Source organism: Silene latifolia, chromosome 6, assembly GCF_048544455.1.
Source record: "Silene latifolia isolate original U9 population chromosome 6, ASM4854445v1, whole genome shotgun sequence".
In the NCBI taxonomy this organism is placed as follows: domain Eukaryota; kingdom Viridiplantae; phylum Streptophyta; class Magnoliopsida; order Caryophyllales; family Caryophyllaceae; genus Silene; species Silene latifolia.
Window position 1 is genome coordinate 130,511,327 of NC_133531.1, and position 9,872 is coordinate 130,521,198.

Below are 9,872 nucleotides of genomic sequence, written 5' to 3' on the forward strand. Positions count from 1 at the left end.
CGAAGGGGTAACTTGATTTCTAAAGAGTTAGCTAGAAGGAATAAGGAGTTGGACTATTAATTGGTATTATTGAGTGTAAAGAGGAAAGAAGGATAAAAGTAAGCTGAGGGAAATGTTGACCGGAGTTATGTGACATAAAAGTAAGGAATCGTCGAGATGTATGATACTATCAAGAGTAAGTGAGTTAGTGATTATACAGAAATTTCAGGACAACATGATTAATCATGAGTTTCGAGGAATTAAGGGAGTAAGAAGTTGGTGGAGAATTTGCACGATAATAGATAATTGGTGGAGAGTTAGATGAAAATACGAGTAAGATAGTATTGGGAATGACATTGATGTAATTTTGTTGGTGAATTTGATGATAGTTATTTGGAATGCTAACCGAAGATAGGAAAGAAATCGTGATGTTTAGAGATGAGTGAAAGAGGTTTGATGTCCGGACAGTGGTGGTGTTATGGTTTGTGACTAATGGTTAAGAGTGATGGTATATTAGAAAGGTAGCAATTCTAAAGAGGTTGATTTGGTAGGGACCTGATTGTTGTGTATGATTGTGAGAGGGTATAAGATGTGGTTAGATGAGGCGGATGCTAATAGTTGAATAGTAAAGGTATGGTTATATTTGGCAGGAAGTGATGGTTGTGCGAATGGGGGAATATGTTATGAGGGGCATATGAGTTAAACTCGGGCGACAGGTAACCTTTATCGAGTGGTAACCTACGTGGTCAGGATTGACTAGTTGGTTGTGATTACGGGTCTATGATATGTGTAAATGTTAGTGTGAGGTTCTGACCTCACAAGAAGTGGTATGGTGTGATAATTATAAAGTTGTTTTATGAATGTTCGGTAATATATATATATGTTGGACACGATAATTTAATTGAATGATATCCAAAAAGGTAATAATTTGATTGATTTGACATGGCTAGTTATAATTTTATAGTGAAATGGTAGAGATGATGTTCATGAGATGCTTATCTATTTATCCATATAATATGTTGCGTGGTGATTTAATAAAGTCGATTTGAGTAAGTTTTTCTTGTCTGAGAAGTTATGCTGAGTCAGTATTTATGGGAATTGTATGCAGTTGTGATGTTTATCGGTGTGGTTGTGGTGCCTTGGGTGGTGATCCGGGCACGGTACATAGTGCTGTGATGCGGGTATTTTCGCACTACGGTGTGGCTGTTAGTGGCGGTGTTGTGATGCCGTCACCGGTTGTGGTGGAGTAGGCGGGATGATTATGATTCGAGTTTCGAAAGTACATACCAGTTATACATAGATTGTTGTTTTGTTTGATGTTGCTCCCTGCGAGTTTAAGTTTGTGCAGATAGACAGTTGTCTGTTGATTGATGTTTTCTTTACCAGGTTAAGTTGGGAATGAGGTAGAATATGATATGAAATAGAGTTGTATATGTTTTCGTTGTTGTCATGTTATAGTGATATTCTGTTGATGGGACACGGTTGTGAGAGGTTGTTACAGTAATTTTGATCTTGTTTTCAGATGAGACATCGGTAGACATGGTAATGGAAAATGATTCGTGGAACATGTGTTGTAATGATCTGAAAGCGGCAGGTAGTTCATAATCTTTTGTTGAGACAGTGAGTGTAGGGTGTTTGGGGAATTAGTGTCATGTTAAGTTGTGTATGAGTTTTACGGTAATGAAAGAAAGAACTTGAGGATCTAGTGTACGTGTACGTAACGAGTACGGATCGTGAGTTATGCTTCTGGGAGATAAGTGCCTTACATAGAGAGGTATGTTGTTTGGCAGTAATAATGAAGAGTGGGTATGGTGATTTGCTACGAGTTTATGGTATAGGTTAGGTGCTATGCCGAATGAGTTGAGGAATGAGAAATGTTTATGTATGGGAGCCTTGGATATAAGAATGGTGAGTTTTTGGTTTATAGACGGTTATCTTTGACATGTGGTGGTACAGAGGGTAATGAGATATAGATATGGTTTGGGTATTAGTGAGTTACGAGGACGTAACATTTGTCTTAAGAGGAGTAGGATGCGATAAAACAGATTTTAATGGTTGTACATATGATAATATATTCGGAAGTTGAGTCTTGATGTAGAATATAAGATCGATTCGTGTTGTGGGTGATTTTATTAAAGGTCATGACCGTGCTTGTAGTAGCGTGATGTTTAGGAGTGTGAGAATATTTCACTAGTGTTGACAGTTGGATGATGAGGTTACGAGTGTGAGTAAACTTCGAGGACGAAGTTCCTTTTTAAGGGTGGTAGAATGTGTTAGGCCCAGTTTAACCTGGTCTGACCATAACCTGGTCCGACTCAATAAAGCTGATTGATTGAGACGAAGACCGGACAAGACTAACTACTATCTAGCTGGTGAAGAATATTATGGCAAGAAGACTACTAAATCCTGGAAGAGAAGCCTGATAGTCAGTATATCATAGCTTGGCGGATTACTAAAAATAGCCTGGATTGAGCAGATAAACAAGAAATGCGATTGTATAAGCCAAGTAACCGTGCCCTATTCTCAAGGAAGACCAAGTCCAAACCTAAAACTATTTAATCCATGAATCTGGACGGAAAGAAGAGAAAAAGCTAAGGATTGGTTGAGTTGAGAACGGGTCAAGCGAGCTAATAGGAAGCGTGCCCTATTATTCCGGCAACAGCTCCTACAATTTGGGGAAGAGGTTGCTGATTATAAACGTTGCTCATTATAACGTTAAGGAGGGATAGAACTATAAATAGGAGAATTTAACAATTGTAAAGATATTCATTATTAGTTAATTTTATCTATACTTTGTCTTTTTTTTTACTCTTGAGCATTCAGATATTCATACAACATTGTGCCCGGTCTATCAAAATAATAAAAACGTTATTCTTTATACTTATTTCTTTCTTTATCATTTATTCATACCATTCTAATCTTATAGAACTAGATACCCTGATCACTATATAACTAAGCCGGATCCCTTCAGGAAAATCCTGCTAAAACAGAATGTAACATTCCGTTTGATGTCTATGAGTGTCTTGGTATTGGATTTGATAGTTGATGATATTATGGAACTAGCAGCATTAGAGGAGGGTAGTTGGTTATGTATGGAGTTGGTGTCGTGAGAGATATATATGTGGTAGATACGACATAAGTGAGTCATGTTGTGGAAGTAAACATAGTTGGTGGAGTGGGTGTCAAGAGTTCATGTTCTATGTTCGGTCGAGTTCTTGAGTCCTTAGCTAAGTTGTTGTGTCTTGGTCGAGTCAGTATGGTTGTTTTTATGTATGGGTTGAACTTCGGGGACGAAGTTCTTTTTAAGGAGGGAAGACTGTAATACTCCGTATTTATAAGTCTTTGGGTACTCTATCGAGTAGGCCTTACTCTGTCGAGTAAGGGTGAGTTGCGTTTTAAAATAGTTTCTGACCTGTTGGGTACTCGATCGAGTAACGTGGGTACTCGATCGAGTAAGGGGGCACTCGATCGAGTACCTTAGCTACTCGATCGAGTAGCCGGTTTTACGGGAAGTTTTCTCGGGTTTTGTTAATTATGCGATTAAGGTATATAAGCTTTGTCGTCATTGTTCTAAATCACTTTTGCAAAACCTAAATTACTGTTTAAGAGAGAAAGCAAGCAAGTTCTTCATTCTAATCGCATAATTAGCAATCCCCGGAGTTTGGAAGGTCAATTCGCGTCGTTGGTTATACCGTTGAGTTCCTTGCGTCGAGGGTAAGATCTATGTACCCTTTTTATTGTCTTTCCTTTGATTTGGTTAAACCCTAATTTAGAGATTTGGGGGTTTATGTGTAGTATGTGATTTGGTAGCCTCTATATGTTGTATGATAGGAGGAGGGTTCATAGAGGAAGCTTTTGACTCGGTGAAGAGAGACCGTCCGATTGTGTGCTTACAGGTAGGATTTCTACTCAAGTATTAGTCCCATAATGGAATGATTGTTGATGTGTTGAGATTGATTGTTTGTTATAGTAATTGTATTGTGACTACCTGTGATTGTGATTGTACATTGTTGATAGATTCAGACGGTTGTTGATATTGTGATTGTGACTGGTTGCCTATAGTTCTCGAGATGCGTTCTCGGCTGAGTGGAGTCACTTGCGGGAGTGGCTTCACGCCCTGGTTTCGCCCTTCGTGGAACCCGCCACGGAAGGGGATGTGCACATTAATGAACATGGGTTTATCGCTCGGTATGAAGAGCGGGGATTTGGTGGGTACGGCTGCGGTCCCCCATGGCGGGCTGGTCCCGGTGGATATCGGTGATTGAGATTGTTGGGATTGGTGTGATTGTATGTGTGACGGTGTGATCTGTCTGTTTATCGGATTGTTGATATGTATATAAATTGTGTGATTAGTACTGACCCCGTTTAAATGTTTTTAAAACTGTGGTGATCCATTCGGGGTGGTGAGAGAGTTTTGGCAAGGTGTATATCTTGGATACGCGTGGGATCTAGCTGGGATGGAGTCATCACATATCGTAGTCTTTAGTCTTCCATTTGTGTTTGTTAGGACAGTTCCTTTCTGTTGGTTTATAGTTTGAGAGCAGTTGTATTTTGCTTACAATTGGTTTTGTTATGCAATCACTTAACTTGTTTAATAAAGTATGTTTCTTCATTGTCTTATGATTATCATGCCTCGGGTAACCGAGATGGTAGCATCTTTATACCTGAGTGGTCCTGGTAAGGCACTTGGAGTATGGGGGTGTTACACATTCAAGATCTCATACGCATAATACATTGTGCTAGCTAGATTTACACTCCATCTCCATGGTACTCATCCTCCAATTAGCAAGCTAGTGCAATTCTTGGAAGGGTACCGTCCCTTCCCGTGGTCGTTTCCCACATTGGGTTTTTCGTGTTACCAAATCTCACGTGTCAAACCTTATTTATGCATTTAATTCTTTTATTTAGCACTAAACACAATCATTCAAACAATACGCAATGAGTAAGACCACATTGACCTCATACAACCTAATCCGGTAAAAATTGCCAAAACAGTTTAGCGGCCACCGTGGGGCGTTGTGGTCGTCAATTGTTGATTACTTAAACGTGTAATGGACAAACAAACATCAGCAGCCGTGTCAGGGAGTGGTCAGCCGTCGATACCACCCAATCCAGTTCAGAATCCAGCATCAGCGGCAGAAACTCAGGCCCCCGGACACACTCTAAGAACCACCTCCGTGACAAAAGTCACCCTGCCTCCTAGAACTCCTGATGTGGCGACCCAAGCAAGATCAGACCGGGGCCCAGTAAGTTTAGGCCTTACTCCACCACCCAGTCCGACGCAGACCCTGCTAAGTGGCATGGAGAACCTCCAGAAAGTAATAGAAGATATGCGAGAAAACCAGAGAAAGGCAAAAGCTGAAGCAAAGAAGAGGGACATGGAACTCTGGGCGCAGATAGACTTTCTGAAGTAGCAGACCAGCAATCCAGCCGACACGGGAGGGGAAGGTCGGGCCTTAATAGTAGATCTTACTCAGGGGGCGTCAGGCAGCAGGAGCCAGCTTTGACAGATACCAGCCGAGCTGATGACAAGACTGGACCTAACATCAGTATCAGCAGGAGAAAGAATAACCCCGCAAGGGTTAGGATATCTCACACCAGACAGCTGGCAGCCAGCCAGTCGCGTGGAAACACAACCAGGTAACCTCCCAGGCTATAATTTTGTGGTAACTAACCAGACGCCTGGTGCAGGATCCGCAGGCAGCCCGCAGATAAGATGGCATCAAGGAATGCTCGTAACATCAACACCATTAGCTACCACGCCGCACCGGGAGCTTCGAGAGTTCGGGCCAGGAAGCAGCATTCCAAGTCAGCAGGTAACAGATAGACGAGACCAGGACTCCGGAAGCCTGACTAACCAACAGCATTTAGAGCTAAGGGAGATGCTGAGTAGGGTCCCTAAACTGCCACCTCCACTCGAAAAGGCGGCCCCCGACAGTTATGCTGACTCACCATTCGTGGATGCCATATCCATCATTGCCATGCCAAAGGGATTCACCAATCCAAACATGCCTCTCTTTGTTTGAACGACAGCTCCCTTTGACCACATGAGCCAGTACAAGCAGAAAATGATGACAGTAACGGCTGTAGGACAAGTAAAAGAAACATGTATGTGTAAGAGGTTTGGATCCACGCTGTCTGGACCAGCACTCCGATGGTTCGTAGGCGTATTTAACAAGTTGATATCCACATTTGCCGACTTTGTAAACACATTCACTTAGCAATTCGCAAGCAGCCGGAAGCCACAAAAGCATGCAGGGGACTTGTACAGAATTGTTCAGAGAGCCGGAGAGACCATTAGAGAATACAACACTAGATTCAACAATGAGAAGGTGGCAGTACGGGGATGCGACATGTCAACAACGCTGGAGGCCTTCAGGAGAGGCCTACACCATGAATCCGACTTATATAAGCAACTAACTATGCACCCTTGTCATAGTTTCGAAGAAGTACAAGAAAAAGAAACAACTGCGATCAGGTTAGAGGAAGACACCTTAGCCAGAGCTAGCGTGCCAAGCACGCCAAGCGTATCCAGCACATCAGCCACGAAAAAATCAAGCAGAAGGCAACCCACTAGCAAGAAGGACGAAAGATACATGCCATATGGTAGGGGAGTCAACAGAGAAGAAAATCAGTACCTCCCTACACTGGCGGATTATGGATTCACAACCAGCGTCGGAGGAATCCTGAAAGCATTAAAAGAGATGGGAGACAAGGTAAGATGGCCCAAGCCACCAGTAGAAGAGCAGGCATGGCGAAAGGACAACAAGAGAAAATGTGAGTTCCATTGTGATATTGGGCATAACACAGAATATTGCGACACATTACGCAGGGAGATCAGACGCCTGTATGAACAGGGGGACCTGAGCCACCTATTACCACGTGGGGGCAAGCAGCAGGATAAGGTAGGCTCCACCAAACCTGTAAATTCACCCAAATGCACCAAGATAATAAACGTGATAACAGGCGGCTCAGACATAAGTGGATTAACGTATTCCGCGGATAAAAGGCATGCTACTGAGACTAAGGGAGACAGACCAGAAACGTCTTACAGAATTTCTCACAGTGATCTACCTGCGGTTGCTTTTGACAAAGGAGATATACGTGACGAGCAAGAGCATCACAGCGCACTCATCATAACTCTTATCAATGGCCAACTGTATAGCCAGAAAGGTCCTGGTAGACATTGGTAGCTCGGTCAACCTGATCATGCTAAAAACCATAGAAAACATGGGATTCAGCATGAAGGATTTGCTGAAGAAAACTATTTCGCTGGTAGGCTTCAGCCGGGAGACGGCCAGCTCATTGGGCGAAATAGTAATCCCAACCTACATGGGAGGAGTTAACAAACAGGTGAAGTACTTAGTCATAGATGGACCCTCTACCTACAACGTCATTCAAGGAAGACCATGGCTGCACCTGATGAAGACAGTTCCCTCAACGTATCACCAATGCATAAAGTTTTCCACACCATGAGGAGTAGAGATGATACGGGAGAACAGAAGGAAGCTAGAGCCTGCTACAAGAAAGCTTTAAAGTGAACAACCAACCCCCCAGTATAACAATTACAGAAACAGCATATCCAGGAGAAATACGTCGAGCCCCCAGCCGAAGAGTTAGACCAGATCAACATGGACAAGCTGCACCCTGAAAGAACCGTACTAATAGGGGCAGGATGCACAAGATACCTCAGACAACACCTAGTTAAGTTCCTGCAAGCCTATATGGATTGTTTCGCATGGTCCCATGACGACATGATAAGGATAGATCCATCTATCATAACATACAAGCTCAGTGTAGACCCAGGATGTAAACCCATCCAGCAAAGACGAAGAAAGTTCGCAGTTGAGAGGAATAATGTGATCAACCAGGAGGTAGACAGCCTGCTAGCAACAAACAAGATAAGAGAGGTGAAGTACCCAGAATGGTTGTCAAATGTGGTGGTAGTACCCAAGAAGAATGGAAAATGGAGAGTATGCGTGGACTTTAGTGACCTCAACAAGGCATGTCCTAAGGACCCCTTTCCGCTACCACACATTGATGCGATGGTAGATGTTTGGGCTAAAAATAGCATAATGAAGAAGGCCCATTTAATAAAATAAAAAGCTATGGAAGGAGTAATAAGGAGGAAGGAAGCCCGCGGTTGGAGAAAGGGGAAACGGGCTCAAGGGAGATCAGGAGCCCATCATAGAAGGCGTCCGGATTAAGGAAAGAGGAGTTAGGGAGAAGATAGGGAGAAGTTAGGGAGATCAGGGAGAATTGGGAAAGGCGGCCAAGTATGGAAAGAGTTCTTATGGAAGTTATAGTCCCTTTCCATATTCAAAGTAGGACATATCTAGGGTTCTTACCCTATAAATAGCCAAGGAAGCAAATCAAGAAGGATATTTAAGACATCTGTATTCTCACATCCACATTCAAGAACACATCAACACCACGGCACATTATTATACTCAAATATACATTCGTCCTAGATCTTACAGGCATGACGCCTAGGGCCAGCGGGATTGACCTTGTGCCTCAATTGTAATCATCCTCTTATTCAAATAGTGCAATACTTGGCAGGGTACCGCCCCTCCCGCGGTTGTTCCCACATTGGGTTTTCCGCGTCACCCAATCTTACGTGTCAATTTACATTGCATACTTTATTCCTTTATTTAAATAGCAACAAACGAACAGTCATACAATTAACCAACGAGTAAGACTGCATTAACCCTAATCAATCAACTTGGTAAAAAATACCTAAACAGTTTGGCGCCCACCGTGGGGCATTGTGGTCGTCAATCGTTGATATTCTAGACACATAATGGATAAGCAAGCATATGAAGCCATGTCAGGGAGCAGGAAACCATCGCCACCGCCATCAACTACTCAGAACCCGACAACAACAGTGGCTACACAGGCTCCCGGGCATACCCCAAGAATCATACCGACAACAAAAACCTCTTTACCTTCTAGGACTCCTGCTGTCGCGGCCCAAGCCATATCAGATAAAGGAACAACAAGTTCAGGCCTCCCTCCGCCACCTAGTCCCACACAAATCTTACTCACTGGCGTAGAAAATCTTCAGAAAGCTATGGAAAACATGAGAGAAGACCAGAGGAAAGCTGAAACTGAAGCAAGAAGGGGGGACAGAGAGCTCTGGGCATAGATAGACATCCTAAAACATCAGTCTGCCGGCCCAGCAATCAGGACAGACGTGGGAAGGCCTACATTAGTAGATCTGACGCAAGGGGCATCAGGCAGCAGGAATCCACTTCGACAGGTACTGGCTGAATTGATAACGAGATTGGATCTGTCCACGATACCATCAGATGGAAGGATAACCCCACGAGGGCTGGGATACCTCACGCCAGATAATTGGCCCGCAGCTAGCTGTATGGAAGAACGAGTAGGTGGCATCCCCGTCAGTAGCCCCGCCATAATCGATCAGACGCCTGGAGCAGGATCCGAGTCAAACCAACAAATGGACTGGCAGCAGGGGACAATCGTTACAACAACTCCTCTAGCAGCTGGAAGACATTAGAACCTTCAAGAGCTCGGATCAGGAGGCAATATATTGAACAAACAAGCGGCCAGCGACAAAGGCGGACCCGATTCAAAAAGATAACGAATCGAAGATTTTGAGTTAAAAAAATACTGAGTAGGGTCCCAGGATTGCCACCCCCGCTCGAGAAATAAGCTCTAGACAGCTACGCCGACTCACCATTCGTGGACACAATATCCATCACAGCCATGCCAAAGGGATTCACAAACCCAAATATGCCTCTCTTCGATGGCACGGCAGATCCCTTTGATCATATAAGCCAGTACAAGTAGAAAATGATGACAGTAACAGCTATAAGGCAAGTCAAGGAGGATTGCATGTGCAAAGGGTTTGGGTCCACCCTAACAGG